The 20,291-nt window shown below is 38.0% G+C and overlaps 1 long non-coding RNA gene across 2 annotated transcripts in view; it reads right to left on the bottom strand.

The window, feature by feature from the left end:
• Nucleotides 1-20,291, bottom strand: part of LOC126069163 (uncharacterized) — a 79,839-nt gene that overhangs the window by 24,436 nt on the left and 35,112 nt on the right. The window contains exon 3 of one of the 2 annotated variants that reach the window (XR_007515855.1): nt 17,823-19,371. This is a non-coding gene — a long non-coding RNA (uncharacterized LOC126069163). Of the gene's footprint in view, nt 1-9,713; nt 19,372-20,291 lie in introns of those variants that run through there. The other variant, XR_007515854.1, reaches the window with a different exon arrangement.

Raw genomic sequence — 20,291 nt, 5'->3', positions numbered from 1 at the left:
TTATTGTTTGTTTGATATATTTTTTTCCATCCTTTGAGTTTTAGTTTGTTTGTGTCTCTAAGTTTAAGGTGTGTCTCTTGTAGGCAGCATATAGATGGATCGTGTTTCTTTATCCAGTCCGTGACTCTCTGTCTCTTTATTGGTGCATTTAGTCCATTTACATTCAGCGTAATTATAGATAAATAAGTTTTTAGTGTTGTCATTTTGATGCCTTTTCATGTGTGTTGTTGGCAATTTCATTTTTCCACATACTTTTTTGTGCTGAGACATTTTTCTTAGTAAATTGTGAGATCCTCATTTTCATAGTGCTTGACTTTATGTTAGTTGAGTCGTTACGTTTTTCTTGGCTTTTATCTTGAGTTATGGAGTTGTTATACCTTTTTGTGGTTACCTTTTTATTTACCCCTATTTTTCTAAGTAAAAACCTAACTTGTATTGTTCTATATCGCCTTGTATCACTCTCCATCTGGCAGTTCAATGCCTCCTGTATTTAGTCCCTCTTTTTGATTATTGTGATCTTTTACCTATTGACTTCCATGATTCCCTGTTATGTGTATTATTTTTTTTTAATTAATCTTAATTTGTTTGTTTTTGTGATTTCCCTATCTGAGTTGATATCAGGACATTCTGTTTTATGACCTTGTATTGTGCTGGTATCTGATATTATTGGTTTTCTAACCAAACAATATCCTTTAGTATTTCTTGTAGCTTTGGTTTGGTTTTTGCAAATTCTCTAAACTTGTGTTTATCTGTAAATATCTTAATTTCGCCTTCATATTTCAGAGAGAGTTTTGCTGGATATATGATCCTTGGCTGGCAGTTTTTCTCCTTCAGTGCTCTGTATGTGTCGTCCCATTCCCTTCTTGCCTGCATGGTTTCTGCTGAGTAGTCTGAACTTATTCTTATTGATTCTCCCTTGAAGGAAACCTTTCTTTTCTCCCTGGCTGCTTTTAAAATTTTCTGTTTATCTTTGGTTTTGGCGAGTTTGATGATAACATGTCTTGGTGTTTGTCTTTTTGGATCAGTCTTAAATGGGGTTCGATGAGCATCTTGGATAGATATCCTTTCGTCTTTCATGATGTCAGGGAAGTTTTCTGTCAGGAGTTCTTCAACTATTTTCTCTGTGTTTTCTGTCCCTCCTCCCTGTTCTGGGACTCCAATCACCCGCAAGTTATCCTTCTTGATAGAGTCCCACATGATTCTTAGGGTTTCTTCATTTTTTTTTAATTCTTTTATCTGATTTTTTTTCAGCTATGTTGGTGTTGATTCCCTGGTCCTCCAGATGTCCCAGTCTGCATCCTAATTGCTCGAGTCTGCTCCTCTGACTTCCTATTGCGTTGTCTAACTCTGTAATTTTATTGTTAATCTTTTGGATTTCTACATGCTGTCTCTCTATGGATTCTTGCAACTTATTGATTTTTCCAGTATGTTCTTGAATAATCTTTTTGAGTTCTTCAACAGTTTTATCGGTGTGTTCCTTGGCTTTTTCTGCAGTTTGCCTTATTTCGTTTGTGATGTTTCGAAGCATTCTGTAAATTAGTTTTTTATATTCTGTATCTGATAATTCCAGGATTGTATCTTCATTTGGGAAAGATTTTGATTCTTTTGTTTGGGGGGTTGGAGAAGCTGTCATGGTCTGCTTCTTTATGTGGTTTGATATGGACTGCTGTCTCCGAGCCATCACCGGGAAACTAGTTTTTCCAGAAAATCCGCTGACTGGTACGCTGGCTCCAGGCTCTGAAAACAATTGCTGCCTCCCCGTATTTGTTCGTTCTCCGTCTCTAAATCTGTGTTTGTTGTTCAGGGTTCGTAGATTGTTATGTATGAGATCGATTCACTTGTTTTTCCGAGTCTTTGTTGCAAGAGGGATCCGCGGTAGCGTCCACCTAGTCCGCCATCTTGGCCCCGCCTCAATATGTGCGTTCTTACTATTACAAAACATTACCATAATTATTTCATTAAAGTGTATAGTAATTTACCCTCCCGCCAGCAGGGTGTGTGAATGGCTCTGTTTCTCTGTCCTCACCAAGAGGGGAATTTAAAAAAAAAAAATTTTTTTTTTCTGTTGGGATAAAAAAAAAAACTTTTTTTTTCTTTTTTTTCTGTTGGGATAGTTACATCACAACATGGTTGCCTGTGTCTCTGAGTGGACTAGGGTCCTCTGTATATTTGACTCCATTAACAATAACAATTTTTTTTAATAAAAAATCACTTTTTTTCATATAGGACTTGTAGCTTTCTTCTTAAAATGATTCCCAGGTATTTAATAGATTTTGCCACTACCGTGAATGGCGTATGTTTTTATATTTCCAGATCTATCAGGTTACAGTGGAATAAAGAAAGGATATTAATTTTGTATATTTATTTTATATACAATAACTTTGGTAATTTCTCTTAATAGTCCAGGTACTTTATTAGTATATTCATTCATCTTAAGTTTTCCAGTAAAAATGATTGTCAACTAAAAACAAATACCATTTTCTCATTTTTGTCCCAGTATCTATACAGAGGAGACTGGGTGGCGCAATCACTTTGTGATTGGCTACTAACGTAAAGGTTGGTGGTTCGAACTCACCCAGGGGCTCCGCAAAAGAAAGACCTGGTCAACTGCTTCTGTAAAGCTCACAGCCAAGAAAACCCTACGTAACACAGTTCTACTCTGTAACACATGGGGCCTCAATGAGTCAAATCAACACAACTGCAGTGGGTTTAGTTTTCTAAAATACCTATAAGAAAAGTACAGAATATTAAATGTCCTTGTCTTAATACATAATCTAGAAACTCCAAAACAATGTTGACAGCAGACCTCCTTATAGTATTCACTCTTTAGACACTTTATCATGTTTAAGTAATTTCTCTCTATGCTTGCCATACTTCGAGATATTATTATGAATGAGCTGCTATTGAATGCCTTCTTCGTCTTTTCATGTCTTTCTCCAAATTTGTTGAGGTAGTCAGACATATATTTTCAGAAGTTCTAATACAAATTAAAATTACAATGAAATACTTCTACACACCCACTTGAATTGCCAAATTTTATTTTATATATATTTTTTAATTTAAAAAAGTGTTAGTAAGAACGTGAAGAAAATAAAACTCTCACATGTTTCTGGTGAGTATATAAAATGGCACAATCTGCTTTAGAAAACAGTTTGGCCTTTTCTTAAACAGTTTCTAAAACATTCACTCTACCATAGTATCCATTTTACACTAACCATTTATTTTTTTTAATATCAAGGGTATACTAGACACATGAAATATCATGGGCCCATCTCCATGATCCGTTGTGGCTTAGGTTCATTCATAGGGTTTTCGTTGGCTGATGTGGATCGTTGTTGTTAGGTGCCGTCAAGTCCATTCCAACTCATAGCGACCCTGTGCACAACAGAACGAAACACTGCCCGGTTCTGCGCCATCCTTACAATCGTTGTTATGCTTGAGCTCATTGTTGCAGCCACTGTGTCAATCCACCTCGTTGAGGGTCTTCCTCTTTTCCGCTGACCCTGTACTCTGCCAAGCATGATGTCCTTCTCCAGGGATTGATCCCCCCTGACAACATGTCCAAAGTATGTAAGACGCAGTCTCGCCATCCTTGCCTCTAAGGAGCATTCTGACTGCACTTCTTCCAAGACAGATTTGTTCGTTCTTTTGGCAGTCCATGGTATATTCAATATTCTTCCCCAACGCAACAATTCAAAGGCGTGAACTCTTCTTCTGTCTTAACTTATTCATTGTCCAGCTTTCACATGCATATGATGTGATTGAAAATACCATGGCTTGGGTCAGGAGCACCTTAGTCTCCAGGGTGACATCTTTGCTCTTCAACACTTTGAAGAGGTCCTTTGCAGCAGATTTACCCAATGCAATGCGTCTTTTGATTTCTTGACTGCTGCTTCCATGGCTGTTGATTGTGGATCCAAGTAAAATGAAATCCTTGACTGCCGGGTCCTTCTTCCTAGTCTGTCTTAGTCTGGAAGCTCAGCTGAAACCTGTCCTCTAGGGGTCACCCTGCTGGTATCTGAATACCGGTGGCATAGCTCCCAGCATCACAGCAACATGCAAGCCCCCACAGTACGACAAACTGACAGACACGTGGGGACTCTGATATGGATCAAATAGTTGTAATTCATAGGATTTTCATTGGCTGATGTGGATCAGATGGTTGTGATTCATACGTTTTTCACTGACTGATTTTCAGAAGTAGATTGCCAGGTCTTACTTCCTGGTCCATCTTAGTCTGGAAGGTCCGCTGAAACCTGTTCAACATCATAGCAATAGGTAAGCCTCCTCTGACAGATGAGTGGTGGCTGCCCATGAGGTGGATTGTCCAGAATTGAACTGGGTCTCCCTTAAGGAAGGCAAGAATTCTACCCCTGAAACACCAATAACTTCTTCCAGGGGGTACATACAGGCTAACTATTCTGAAACTTTTACAAACATATTGTTGTTGTTGCTGTTAGGTACCATCAAGACAGTTCTGACTCATAGCAACCCTACGTACAACTGAACAAAACACTGCCCGGTCCTGCGCCATCCTCACAATCGTTTTTTATGCTTAAGCCCATTGTTGCACCCACTATGTCAATCCATTTCGTTGAGGGTCTTCCTCATTTTCCCTGACCCTCTACTTTACCAAGTGTGATGGCTAAGATCGTGGGTCAGTTTGGCTGGGCCATGATTCTCAGTGTTTATATGTGATCACCCCCGTGATGAGATCTGCTGTAAGTAGGCAGTCAGTTGAAAGGGAGTTTCCTTGATTGTGTGACCTGCGTCTGAATATAAGTGGACGTTCTGACTTTTGCCTGCTCTGGATCCTGTTCATCTGACCTCCAGTTCTTGGACCTTGAGCTAGCAGCTTACCTGCCGATCTTGGGTTCACCAGCCTCTGCTACGTGAATCAGGGGAAGCCTCTATCCTGATCCATGGACTTGGGACTCTACAAGTCCTCTACAATCACGTGAGCCATTTCCTTGATATAAATCTCTCTATATATTTATAAGCGTTATTGGTTTTGCTTCTCTAGAGAGTGCAGCCTAAGACACGAAGCATGATGTCCTTCTCCAGGGACTGATCCTTCCTGATAACATGTCCAAAGTACATGAGACCTAGTCTCGCCATCTTTGCTTCTAAGGAGCGTTCTGGCTGTACTTCTTCCAAAACCAATTCGTTTGTTCTTTTAGCAGTCAACAGTATATTCAATGTTTTTCTCCAGCACCACAATTAAAAGGCCTCAATTCTTCTTCGGTCTTCCTTATTCATCATCCAGCTTTTGCATGCATATGAGGTGATTGAAAGCACCATGGCTTGGGTCAGGCACACCTTAGTCTTCAAGCAGACATCTTTGCTTTTTGACACTTTAAAGAGGTTTTGGTCTTTTGCAGCAGATTTGCTCAATGCAATGCATCATTTGATTTCTTGACTGCTGCTTCCACAGCTGTTGATTGTGACTACAAGTAAAATGAAAACCTTGACAACTTCAATATTATCTACATTTATCATGATGTTGCTTATTGGTCCTGTTGTGAGGATTTTTGTTTTCTTTATGTTGAGGTGTAATCCATACCGAAGGCTGTGGTCTTTGATCTTCATTAGTTAGTGCTTCAAGTCCTCTTCACTTTCAGCAAGAAAGGTCGTGTCATCTGCATAATGCAGGTTGTTAATGAGTCTTTCTCCAATCCTGATGCCCCGTTCTTCTTCATATAGTCCAGCTTCTCGGGTTATTTGATCAGCATACAGATTAAATAAGTACGGTGAAAGGATACAAACCTGATACACACCTTTCCTGACTTTAAGCCATGCAGTATTCCCTTGTTCTGTTTGAATGATTGCGTCTTGATCTATGTACAGGTTCCTCATGAGCGCAATTAAGTGTTCTGGGATTCCCATTCTCCACAATGTTATCCATAATTTGTTATGATCCACACAGTCAAATGCCTTTGTATAGTCAATAAAACTCAGGTAACATCTTTCAGGTATTCTCTGCTTTTAGCCAGGATCCATCTGACCTCACCAATGATGTCCCTGGTTCCACGCCTTCTTCTGAATCTGGCTTGAATTTCTGGCATTTCCCTATCGATGTACTGTTACAGCCTCTTTTGAATGATCGTCAGCAAAATTTTACTTGCATGTGATATTAATGATATTGTTCAATAATTTCCATATTCAGTTGGATCACCCTTCTTGGGAATAGGCATAAATATGGATCTCTTCCATTCAGTTGGCCAGAAAGCTGTCTTCCAAATTTCTTGGCATAGATGAGTGAGCACTTCCAGTGCTGCATCCATTTTTTGAGACATCTCAATTGGCATTCTGTCAATTTCTGGAGTCTTGTTTTTCTCCAGAAACCCTGGTGACGTAGTGGTTAAGTGCTACGGCTGCTATCCAAAGGGTTGGCAGATCGAATCCGCCAGGTGCTCCTTGGAAACTCTATAGGGCGGTTCTACTCTGTCCTATATGGTCGCTATGAGTCAGAATCGACTCGGCAGCACTGGGTTTAGTTTGGGTTTCATTTTCTTTTTCTCCAATGCCTTCAGTGCAGCTTGGACCTCTTCCTTCAATACCATCAGTTCCTGATCATAGGCTACCTCCTGACATGGTTAAATGTCGACCAATTCTTTTTGGTATAGTGACTCTGTGTATTCCTTCCATTTTCTTCTGATACTTCCTGCATTGTTTAATATTTTCCCTGTAGAATTCTTCAATATTGCAACCCAAGGCTTAAATTTTTTCTTCAGTTCTTCCAGCTTGAAAGATGCCAAGCATGTTCTTCGCTTTTGGTTTTCTGTCTCCAGCTCTTTGCACATGTCATTTATAATCACTTTACTTTGTCTTCTCAAGCCTGCCTTTGAAATTTTGTTCTAATTTTCTTCAGCTGCAACTTGAACTTAAATATGAGCAATTGATGGTCTGTTCCACAGTTGGACCCTGGTCTTCTTCCGGCTGATGATATTGAGATTTTCCATTGTCTCTTCCCACAGATTTAGTCGATTTGATTCCTGTGTATTTCATCTGGTGAGGTCCACCTGTATAGTCAACGTTTATGCTGTTGAGAAAAGTTATTTGCAATGAAGAAGTCATTGGTTTTGCAAAGTTCTAACATGTGATCTCTGGCATTGTTTCTATCACCAAGGCCATATTTTCCAACTACCGATCCTTCTTCTTTGTTTCCAACTTTCTCATTCCAATCACAGTAATTATCAATGCACCGTGATTATATGTTTGATCAATTTCAAACTGCAGAAGTTGGTAAAAATCTTCAATTTCTTCATCTTTGGCCTTAGTGGTTGGTGTGTAAATTTGAATAATAGTCATATTAACTGGTCTTCCTTGTAGGCGTATGGATATTATTCTATCACTGACAGCGTTATACTTCAGGATAGATCTTTTTGAAGATGAATGCAATACCATTCCTAGCATAGTAGACCTTATGATTGCCCAATTCAAAATGGCCAATACCAGTCCATATCAGCTCACTAATACCTAGTATACCGATGTTTATGTGTTCCATTTCATTTTTGACAATTTCCAATTTTCCTAGATTCATACTTTGTACATTTCATGTTCTGATTATTAATGGATGTTTGCAGCTGTTTCTTTTCATTTTGCGTTGTGCCACATCAGCAAATGAAGGTTCCGAAAGCTTGACTCCATCCACATTATTAAGGTCAACTGTATTTTGAGGAGACAGCTCTTCGCCAGTTGTCTTTTGAGTGTCTTCCAACCTGGGGGCTTATCTTCCAGCACTATATCAGACAATGTTCTGCTGCTTTTCAAAAGGTTTTCACTGGCTAATTCTTTTCAGGAGTAGACTGCCAGGCCCTCCTTCCTAGTCTGTCTTAGTCTGGAAGCTCAGCTGAAACCTGTCCAGTATGGGTGACCCTGCTGGTATTTGAATACCAGTGGCATAGCTTCCAGGAACACAGCAATATGCAAGCCCCACAGCACAACAAACTGACAGACGTGTGGGGTACATATATATTGGGGTTGAAGAAATAAGTAAACATATGGTGAATGGTGGAGGCAGATTTCTCACTGTCCAAGAGGAAAGTTACAGATAAACAAGAAGAAAATGCTAGAATGAACTCTGTGGTACTGGATTAGAGTTGAAGACATTGTAGAATGAGCTCACATTTATTTTATATATTTATATACACACGAATGGATACAAGAATAATTATAGATATGTGTATATACGTGAGTTAGTGTACAGTACCTAACTCTCTCCAATGAGATGACCTATAAACAATGACCACCCAGTAGCAAAGAGCACACACACTTGATTTCAATGTGATTAATTCAATGGATTCAATGCAATTCAATAAATTCAATGCAATCCTCATCTAAATTCCAACAGCCTTCTTTGTAGAAATGGAAAAGCGAATTTTCAAATTTATATGGAATTGCAATGGGCCCCAAATAGCCAAAGTGACCTTGAAAAAGAGCAAAATAAGAGGGCTTTTCAATTTCAAAACATACTATAAAATGACAGTAATCAAAACAGTGTTGTATTCCGTAAGAATAGACATATAGATCAATGGAATAAAACCGAGAGTCCAGAAATAAACCCGTGTATCTATGGTCAACTGATTTTTGACAAGGGTGCTGAGTCCATTCAATGGGGAAAGAATAGTTTCTTCAATATGTGGTGCTGGAACAAGTGGATCTCCATATGCAAAACAATGAACCTGGACCCATACCTCACACCACATATGAAAATTAACTCAAATGGATTATTTAAATTAATATTATCATTAGATTTTGGTAAAACAATCTTTATTACATATAAATAGTCTTCCATGACTACAGTATTTAGAAATTTTAGAGTAAATAATAGATAGATTTTATCACATGCATTTATTGATATGATAATATCTTTTCACCTTTAACCTATTAATGTAACAGAACATGATGATACATTTTCTCAATTTTAATTGGCAGTTTTACCACTCCATCTAAAATATCACCTCCATAACATCCTTTCTATATACCGTCAATTCTTATTATTTGTAGCAGTTATATTCTGTAAATTCTCCATCAACACTGAATTAGTGAATACTGAACTGTTACCCCTGGGAAATACAGCGTTTGGTTTCTACAAGAATCTGGTCAACACATTTTCATCAACCAATCAATACATAACCTAGTTTTATGTGTGTTTCTGTTTAAAGACAACTCATTTAGTATATATCGTTGATTCATGAACGTTGAAATCACAGTTAACATCACTATAACTCATGCCTGAACAAAACTTCTCTAACACACATATTTTTTTTCGATAAAACACATCTCAGACTTCTTGCACATAGGAACACTAGACAGCACTTCAGCACTACACTTGGAAGCCATTTTAAACAGCAAAATCACTAATAAAAGCACAAAAATGCAAGAAAAAAAAGTGACACTAAATATACCACGAAAACGACATTTGTGTACAGTGTAAGAGCTGAAACAAAAAGGTTCAACTTCAGCTAGGAATGTGTGCACTGGGCAACTCAAATTTTCTGCTGCCCTGTATATGTCCACAAATCACCACGAAAGTGCCATAAGTATTGATTTGGGGATTATGAATAAATTTTAGCATGTAGGCAAATTCACAAATAATCTGTAAATATATGAGATCAACTCTACCATGCTGAATTTCTGCTTATTACACATATCACATAGCATATGATAATAAACAAATGTGATTCGTTTACTGTCTGTTTCCATTCAATAGAAGAGAAACTCTTTGAGGGGATTAACTGTGTTTCTTAATTGCATTAACACGTAGAATGGAGTAGGTGCTCAATAAAAATTTGCTGAGCAAGTGAATAAATGAATTCATATATGAAATCATTTTATCTAGGTTTTCAAACACAATTGACAAAGAATTGCTAGGGAAATTCTATTACTGCTATGAAAATTTGTGTGTATGTCTTTGTGTGGACATATGTTTTTATTTCTCTTGACTAGATACCTTAGAAGGGCTATATACTGAGTATTCAGTTGGGTCACACGTCAAAATTTGTTTTTGTTTTTTTTTTAAGAAATGGTCAAACTCCTTTCCGAAGTGGCTATACAATTTTACATTCCCACTAACAATGTATGAGAGTTCCAGTTTCCCAACACCCTCACCAGTACTTAGTATTGTCTATCGTTTTTATTACTGCCATTCTAATGAGTGAAGCTCTGGTGGAGAAGTGATTAAGAGCTCAGGCTGTTATCCAGAAGATTGGCAGTTCGAATTGACCAGTTGCTCCTTGGAAACCCTATGGAGCAGTTCTTCTCTGTCCTGTAGGGTCGCTATGAGTCAGGATCAACTCGATGGCACACAACAACAACTCCAATGAGTGTGTATTAGCGTAACATTGCAGTTTTAATTCTCATTTTCCTGACAACCAGTGATGCTAAGTATCTTTTCTTGTATTTATTAGCTAAATCTTCTTTAGTGAAATCTCTCTTCAAATTGCCCATTTTAACTGGGTTGTTTCTTTTGTTTTCTTATTATTGAGTTTTGAGAATTCATATATTTTGCATACAAGTTCTCTATCAGATATGTTTTGAAAATTATCTAACAGTTTTTAACTTGTTTTCCATTCTTTTAACAGTGAGAAGCAGAAGTTCTTAATTTTTAGGAAGTTGAATTTGTCAGTCTTTTGTTTATGGGTCAGCTAAAACCAAAGTCACAAAGATTTCTTCCTATGTTTCCTTATGGAAGTTTTAAAGGTTTTGCTGTTAATGGTCTATGGTTCACTTTAACTTTTGTGTATGGTGTGTGGTGTGAGGTATGGGTCTAAGTTATTTTTTTACATATGGATATCCAAGTGTCCCAGCGCTGTTGATTGAAAAGATGACTCTTTTCCCCATTAAATGGTGTTGGTATCTGTGCTGAAAATCAATTTAACATATATGTAAAAATTTATTTTTGGACTCTCAATCCTGACCATTGATCTATACGCCTATACTTTTGCTAGTACTACACTGTCATGATTATTGTGGCTTTATAGCAAGTTTTGAAATCAGTTAGTGTAAGTATTCCAACTTTGTTCGTCTTCAACATTGTTTTGGCTATTCTTCTTCTTGTTGTTGTTAGGTGCTATTGAGTTGGCCCGGACTCAGAGAGACCTTATGTACAATAGAATGAAGCGTTGCACAGTCCTGTGCCATCTTCACAATTGTTGCTATGTTTGAGCCCATTGTTACAGCCACTGTGTCAATCCATTCTGTTGAAGGTCTTCCTCTTTTTTTCCCCCCGAGCATTTACTTTACCAAGCATGATGTCCTTCTTCAGGGATTGCTCCCTCCTGATAACATGTCCAAAAGTGAGACAAAGCCCCACCCTCCTTACTTGTAAGGAGCATTCTGTCTGTACTTCTTCCAAGACAGATTTTGGAACACCAAACAGATTTTGACACCATAATTCAACACCATAATTCAACACCATAATTCAAATGTATCACTTCTTCGGTCTTCCTTATTCACTGCCCAGCTTTTGCATGCTGGACAATGTGAAACGGAATGCCTGAAGATTGGCTATTTTAGGTCATTTAAATTCCCATATAAATTTTAGAATCACAGTATCAATTTCTACAAAAGCAAATAACCTACAGGGATTTTAACAGAGATTGACTTGAATTTATAGATCAATTTGGGTAAGATTGCCATTTTGACAATAGCCAGTTTTTGGGTCCATTAACATGTTTCCCTTTAGATCTCTTATTTCTCTCAGCAATGTTTTGTACTCTTCAGTGTGTGAGTCTTCTACTTCTGTCAAATTTATATCTAAGCATTTTATTCATGCTATTTTGAATGGAATTGCTTTGATATCATTCTCAGATTATTTGCTATAATACATAAATACAATCAATTTTGTGTATTGACCTTGTACCATGTGAATTTGGTAAGCTCATTTATCAGTTTTTGTGTGTGTGTGTGAATTCTTTGATGTTTTCTACATGCAGGAAAACATATCATATGAGAATAAAGAGAGTTTTAGTTCTTCCTTTCCAATCCAGACGCATTTAATTTTTTTTTTTTTTTTTTTTGCCTTATTGCACTGGATAGGATATCTAGTACAATTTTGAAAGAGAAGTGCCAAAAGCCAACATCTGTGCCATGTTAGCAATCTTGGGGGAACGATATATTTCTTCAACATTAAGTATGATGTTAGTTGTAGGTTTTTCATACATGATCTTTATCAGGTTAAGGAAGTTTCCTTCTATTCTTAGTTTGTTGAGTCTTTTTATCGTAAATGAGTGTTGGGCTTTATCTTTTTTTTTTTGCATCTACTGAGATAATCATTTGATTTTAGTTGTTTATTTGATTAATATTGTTTAGTGTATTAACCGATTTTTAGAGGTTAAACCAACCTTGCATTCATGGGATACATCCCACAAGGCCCTGGTGTATCATCCTTTTTACATGTTGCTAGATTAAGATTACTAATATTCTGTTAAGTATTTTTGTGTCTATGTTCATGAGGGACATTGGTCTGTAGTTTTCTTTTCTTGTGATGTCTTTGGCTGGCTTTGGTGTCAGCAACACTGGCCTGATAGGATGAATTGGGAAATGTTCCCTCCTCCCCTATTTTCTGAAATAATTTGTGAAGTACTGGTATTATGTATTTTGAAATATTTTTTAAAATTCACCAGTAAAGCCACTTGGGCCTGGGCTTACAGAAAGATTTTTTTGTTTTAATTTTTATTGTGCTTTAAGTGAAAGTTTACAAATCGAGTCGGACTCTCATACAAAAATTTATAAACACCTTGCTATATACTCCTAATTGCTCTCCCCCTAGTGAGACAGAACACTCCTTCCCTCCATTCTCTCTTTTTGTATCAATTTGGCCAGCTTCTGACCGCCCCCCCCGCCCGACCCTCTCATCTCCCCTTCAGACAGGAGATGCCAACATAGTGTCATGGGTCTACTTGATCCAAGAAGCTCATTCTTTACCAGTATCATTGTCTATCCCATAGTCCACTCCAATCCCTGTCTGAAGAGTTAGCTTTAGGAATGGCTCGTTTTGGGCTAACACTAGGTCTGGGGACCATGACCTCCAGGGTCATTCTATTCTCAGACCATTAAGTGTGGTCTTTTTACAAGAATTTGGTGTCTGCATCCCACTGCTCTCCTGCTCCCTCGGGGGTTCCTTGTTGTGTTCCTGTCAGGACAATCATGGGTTGTAGCCGGGAACCGTCTAGTTCTTCTGGTCTCAGGCTGATGTAGTCTCTGCTTTATGTGGCCCTTTCTGTTTCTTAGGCTCATAGTTACCTTGTGTCTTTGGTGTTCTTCATTCTCCTTTGCTCCATGTGGGTTGAGACACATTGATGCAACTTAGATGGCCACTTGCTAGCATTTAAGACCCCAGACGCCACTCTCCAAAGTGGGATGGAAAGTGTTTTCTTAATAGATTTTATTATGCCAGTTGACTTAGATGTCCCCTGAAACCATGGTCTCCAAACCCCCACCCCTGTTACGCTGGCCTTCGAAGTGTTCAGTTTATTCAGGAAACTTCTTTGCTTTTGGTTTAGCCCAGTTGTGATGACCTCTCCTGTATTGTGTGTTGTCTTGGAAAGATTTTTAATTACTAATTTAAACTATTTACTTGATGTAGGTCTATTCATATTTTTTTATTAGATGTATTTTCATGATTTGTGCCTTTTTAGGAGTGTGTTCATTTATCTAAATTGTCTAATTTGTTGGCATACAGCTGTCCTAATATTCCCTTATAATCCTTTCATATATGTATGCTCAGTAGTGATGTCCCAGTTTCATTGCTGATTTTGTAATTGTTTCTGTTCTCTTTTTTTCTTTGTCTAGTTAAAGGTTTGTCTATTGCCTTTTTTCCAAAGAATGAACTTTTTATTTCATTGATTTTCTTTTTTTCAATTTTTTGTTTCATCGATCTCCATTCTCATGTTTATTATTTATTTTCTTCTGCTTGATTTGGACTTAGTTTGCTCTTCTTTTTAGTTTCATAAGGGGCAAGCAAAGTTATTGATTTGAAACTTCTCTTCTGATATAGATTTTTAAAGCTACAAATTTCTAAGCATTGTTGTAACTGTATTCCAAAAATTTTGTTATGTTGTTTTCATTTTCATTCTGTTCAAAGTATCTTCTAATTTCCCTTGTGGTTTCTTCTTTGATTCATTGGTTATTAAAAAGTGTGCTGCTTAATTCCCAAGTATTTGTGGGCATCTCAAATTTCTGTCTGTTGTTGTTTTCTAATTCATTTTTATCGCGGTCAGAGAATATACTTTGTATGATTTCAATTTCTAAATTTATCAATACTTGCTTTGTGGTCCAGCATATGTTCTACCCTGAAGAATGTTCCATGTGTGCTCAAAAAGAATGTGTATCCTGCAATCTTTGTGTGAAATGTTTTATATATGTCAGTTAAGCGAAGTTAGTTGACGTTGTTTGTAGTTCAAGTGTTCTATATCCTTGCTGATTGTCTGTTTAGTTGCTCCATCAATTATTGAGAGTGGGATATAGAAATTTCCAACGATTATTGTTGAATTGTCTATCCCTCCTTTCCATTCTGTCAGCTTTTGCTTTGTGTTACTTGAAGGTCTGTTTTTAGGTATGAATACATTATAACTGTCATATCTTCCTTATTTATTGATCCTGTTATAATTTTGCAATTTCCTTCTTTGTGTTTGGTAGTATCTCTTGTCTTAAATCTATTTTTATATTAATATAGCCACTCCAGCTCTCTTATGATTATCACTTACCAGTCTTTTTCCATTCTTCTACTTTCAATCTATTTGTGTCTTTGAATCTAAGGTACGTCATCATGCAGCATACGCTTTGATCTTATTTTTTTATTCAGTCTGAAACTTCTTTTAATCGGGGTGTTTGAACCATTAATACTTAACATACTTATTGATATAGTTGAATTTGTTTGCCATTTTTCTATTTGTTTTCTGTCTCCTATCTTTTGTTGTTGTTGTTCCTCTGTTCCACCTTGGGTAACTTCTTTTGTGTTAGCTAAATATTTTTTTCATGTACCATTTTAATTTCTCTTTGAATTTTTTACTATATTTTGGAGTTAATTTTTTGGTGATTGTACTAGAGATTCCAGTATTTTTTTAACCTATCAAAATCTAAACTAGATTAATGCTAACTTACTTCCAGTAAAATGTGGAAACGTTGCTCCTGTATAGCTCCACATCCCCTCAATTTGTGCTGTTATTATCATATAATTCATCTATATAGCTTATAAAGCCAACAATATAGTATAATAATTCTTGGTTTATATAGTCTTATGTCTTTTAAATAACTTAAGAGGTAAAAATGAGGGAAAAAAATGTAGAGTCTTCTATATTAATCTACCTATTTACCATTTCCTGAGCCCTTCATTTGTCTCCGTGGATTCGAGTCACCAACTAGAGTCATTTCCTTTCAGTCTAAAGGACTTCCTTTGGGATTTTCTGTAAGACAGGTCAACTAGAAAGGAATTATCTGGGAAGGTCTTTATTTCACCCTGGCAGAACCTCCTTACTGACTGTGATGGAAGATGGGAGGAGGGGAGGAGACAGAAGCAGGAACAGTCCAGAGTGGCACAGATTCCAACTTCTCAAATCCAAAGTTTAATGTTGTCGTATTATTTTAATTGATTTCCAGAGCACAAAAGTAGTTGTCTGTGTCAAATTTATCCATTTTTATAACTCTTTGGGGAGAGGATTTGCTAATCTCATTTGGCCTTAGCTGAAGGTGCCTTCCTCATACTTAATCTTAAATATTTTATGGTTCTTACTTTATACTTTAATCAGACTCACGAAAGGTTGGTATATTTTATTGATATTTTCAAAGAATCAGTTTGGGATTCGTTTATTTCTATTATGTATTTTTAATTTCATTGACTTAATTTGTATAACAATTTAGTCTTTCTAGTCTTTTTGGTTGCTTATTAACATTTAGTTAGATGGGTTCATTATTTTGTCATATTTCTTCAATTTTTTTAAACTTCTTTATTGATAAAAACATTTATGGATGAAAGCTGTTCCCCGAATAAAGTATCTGCAGACATCATAGGATTTGTTTTGATGTGTTCTTTCTTTCATTCCTTCCTAGATGTTATGCATGTTCCCTTTTGAACTGCTATTTGATTCAAAGGAAATCTCAGACTATGTTTCTTAGTTTCAAAATAGGTAAGTTTTTTGGTAATTTTTCATTAATTAATTCTAAATTTATTGGACTATGGCCAGAGAATGTAAACTGCTAAATGTCTATTATTTTAATACACTGAATCATATTTTGTGCCAGATAAATGACTAGTTATTATAAATATTATGAGAATTTATATAAAAAAAAAAACCCTCATTCTGTAATTGGGGGATATAAGGTGCTATACTTAATCAGTAAATTGTTTATTAATTGAATAATTCATTTCTCTGTGTGTTCTACAAGAACCTAATGATTGGTGTATGTGTATATCAATAGAATCAGAAGCAAATACCCCCAAATTTAATCAGTGCATATTTTGACATGGAATCCCTGGGTGGTGCAAATGGTTAGCATGCTTGGCAGATAACTGAAAGGCTGGAGGTTTGAGTCCATCCCAGAGGTGCCTTGGAAGAAAGACCTATCTCTTTCCAAAAAATCAGCCATGGAAAACTCCATGGAGCGCACTTCTATTCAGACGCACATGGGGTCGCAATGAGTCGGAATCAACTCTATGGCAACTATTTTTTTATTTCACGTGGTCAATTTAAATCAGGGCTTTTCTTTTTGCTCAGCATTTCCTTAGTTTCTGAATCCTTTCAGAAATAAAAAGTATTATTTTTCTACCGAAAAAAGAATGGTAACACTGATCAACAAATAATAAAGACAAATTAAGATACAGGAGTAAGTAAAAAACTAATGATATCGGAAAGTTCTTCTATTGCAATCTTAACTGATGAAAAATGAGATTAAAAGGGTCTATTTTGAAAGAGTGTATAATATCGTCATTGTTAGTGTCACTCCATGTGAGGCATTGCATGAAATACAATCCTGAGAACTAACTAAGCCCTGTTGTTGGGCTTGAAAAGAAGTCTACTTCCCACCCAATACATGTAAAAGTAAAGGATCCCTTGTGTCACAATGGTTAAGTGCTCGGCTAGGTTGCTAACCAAAAGCTTGGTGGTTTGAACTCATTCAGCAGCTCAGCAAGAGAAGCACCTGGCGATCTGCTACCATAATGATAATCACTGAGAAAACCTTATGGGGCACTTAACACCGCCATATGTAAAAGTGCAAGGACAAAAATGAAAGAGGAATCTCTGAGAGCCTAGGAGTTGAGTGGGATGGCTAGAGATGTCTTCCCACAGGCCTTGAGTTTCCAGTATTCTCTTCTCCCTTTTAAATTAGATGCCTCAGTCTAACGCCTTGAGGCAGAAAATATCATAAATGCCAAACCGAACCCATTGCCTTCAAGTCAATTTGGACTCATAGAGAGTCTATAGGACAGAGTAGAATGGCTTCCAAGGCTGTAAATCTTTATGGTAGCAGACTGCCACATCTGTCTCCTGCATAGCAGCTGGTGTGGGTTCGAACCACTGACCTTACAAAACATCATACTATGAGAAAATGCTAGCCACATAATGCTGAGAAAAGAATAGCAGACAGCCAGTAGAAATTTGATTTATAAAAGAATAAGATGCCTGATGAGAGTGGATGGTTTACATCTCAGTTTATTTCTGATGAAAACCACAAGAAAAGTGCAGCAGTATAAGCTGATTTCCTTAAACAGGGCAAGGCGCGAGGCAGCCAAGTTTCCTGGTGCCTCTGTCTATGGTGGCATTTTTTCCTGACCAGATGGGCGGGAGAAGAGCGCATGGGGGCGGGGAATGTTGGCCTACCTGCAGCACTACTGCCATCGTGCGGAAATAGTTTTAACATATCCGATGCCATTCCATTTTCTTTCCTGCGAGGCCTAACTGTTGAGAAAGATCAGGTCTATGGGGAAATGGAACAGGCTTGGGCCCCAGACTGGGCCTCTTTGCCTTCTTTTCTAAGGCCTTACAGGAGATCTGGGCATTGGCTGAATCTTGGTATAGAACCTGGACAGTGAGGGGCCAAGAGTGAGTCAGCAAACACCAGGCCTGTTAGGCAGAGAAACTTGTGGTGGCAGGGCCTAGATTTCCTTCCAGTGTGGGCCAGGCTAGTCGAAGGCACTCAAATACAGATGCAGGCGTTGTGGACATTTGTATCCAGTTCCTGTCCTTTGGAGCAAGCTCTTTTGTGGTGTCCCCTTGCTAACATGTGTCCTTTATGTTAACAGTGTCAGAACATGAAGGAAAGGCCGAATTTAGCAGCATCCTGTATACTTGTTGTAAGTCTCAGGCCACACAAAATTCTGAAGCCCCAGTGCCTAAAGTAATGAAGTTAGGAGTAGGGGCAAACTTTAATTAATTCAGCCTGACTTCGGCTAGCGGAAGAGATGCACACATCCAGATGGGGACCACAGATGGAGTGGAAGGCCGGGAAAAATTCTCTATGTCCAGGAGGAGGTGGAGGCAGTGACTGGATTTGGAACTAGTTTCTCAGGCCTAGAGAAATGCCCTATCCTTAGATGAAGCTTTGATCTCTTCTCATGTTTTGAGAAGTTTACAGCCATTATTCCACAAATACTCTTTCTTCCTCTTACTCTCTCTCCTTTTTTTCTGGAACTCATATTATGTGTGTTGATATGCTTCATGTTGTCCCACAGTTCTCTAAGGCTCTGTTCATTTTTCTTCTTTCTTTTTGTTCCTCACACTGCATAATCTCTATTCATCTATTTTAAAGCTCAAGGCTTCCTTCTGTCTGGCGCAGTGGTTAAAGAGCTGGGATGCTAACCAAAAGGTCAGCAGTTCAAATCCACCGCCACTCCTTGGAAACTCTGTGGGGCTGTTCTACTCTATCCTATAGGGTCACTATGAGTAAGGATCGACTCCACGGCAGTGAGAGTTTCCTTCTGTCAGTTCAAGTCTGCTGTTGAGCTCCTTTAGCAAAGCTTTCATTTCAGTTATTGTACATTTCAATTCCAAAATTATCATTTGGTTCTTTTTAATAATTTCTACCTCTTTGCTGATATTCTCTATTTGGTGAGGCATCATTTCTTTGCTTTAATTCTTTAGACATGATTTCTTTTAGTTCTTTGAACATACTTAAAATAGATTATTTAAAGGCTTTGTGTGGTAAATCCAACATCTGGGCTTCTTCCTCTCCAAGAGGTCAGTTATTGAGGCTGTCTGGGATACAGAAGAGAGACACCAGAGTAAGGATGCCTCTTGTACACAGTGAATCCCAATAAATGTTAAACATCCTTTAAAATCTTCGAGCAAGTGTCTTTGCAGCCCTGGAATGCTCAGTCTCCAAAAAGCGGATACCGTATGAGGCCTGTGAGGCATCTTCATGGCCAGAGAGCTATAAATAGGAAAAAAAGAACACAGATTAGTATAATGTGCATGTGGACCCAAACCTCAAGGATCTCAATTTCTTTTGGAAAAACCAAGGGATAAAATCCCTACTCCTCTTGTGACACATGAGATAAGATCAAGGCTCCATCTGGGGGTAGGGATTTTCTTTAGGCCTGAGAAACTAGCTACAAATCCATTACCTTCTTCTCCTCCTGGACATGGAGAATTCTTCTTGGCCTTCCTCTCCATCTGTGGTCCCCATCTGAATGTGTGCATCTCTTCTGCTAACCAAAGTCATGCTGGGCAGTTTAGCCCCCATTCCTTCTAACCAGGCCCTTCTTATTTAAGACCCTTATACAGCAAGGGGACCAGTTGCCATTGAGTCAATTCCAACTCATGATGAGCTTGTGTGTGTCAGAGTAGAACTATCCTCCATAGGGTCTTCAATGGCTGATTTTTTTTTAGTAGACAGCCAGGTTTTTCCTCCAAGGTGCCCCTGAGTGGACTTGAACCTCCAATCTTTTGATTAACGGTTTGCACCACCCAGAGACTTCCATAGCAAGAAGACAACACATAAAAGCCAGCTAACTCTTGCTGCAAGGGGCAAGAACAGGAAACAAATACCCACAATGCCTGCATTTGTATTTGTGTGGTGTCCTCTAGTCCCGCCCATGCTGGGAGGAAACTGAGGCCCTGCTACCACAACCTCCTGTGCCTAACAGGCCTGGCGGTTGCTGCCTCACTCTTGGTCCCTCACTCTCCAGGTTCTATACCAAGATGCGACCAATGCCCAGATCTCCTGTAAAGCCGGAGAGAAGAACTCACGGAGGCCCAGCATGGGGTTCCACCTCCCTCCCCACAAACCCGATCTTTCTCAACAGCTAGGCCTCACAGAAAGACAAATGGAACGGCCGCGGATATTTTAAA

This window comes from Elephas maximus, chromosome X, assembly GCF_024166365.1.
Source record: "Elephas maximus indicus isolate mEleMax1 chromosome X, mEleMax1 primary haplotype, whole genome shotgun sequence".
Lineage (NCBI taxonomy): Eukaryota > Metazoa > Chordata > Mammalia > Proboscidea > Elephantidae > Elephas > Elephas maximus.
The sequence above is the reverse complement of the archived record's forward strand: the minus strand, read 5'-3'. Positions and strand labels throughout refer to the sequence as shown.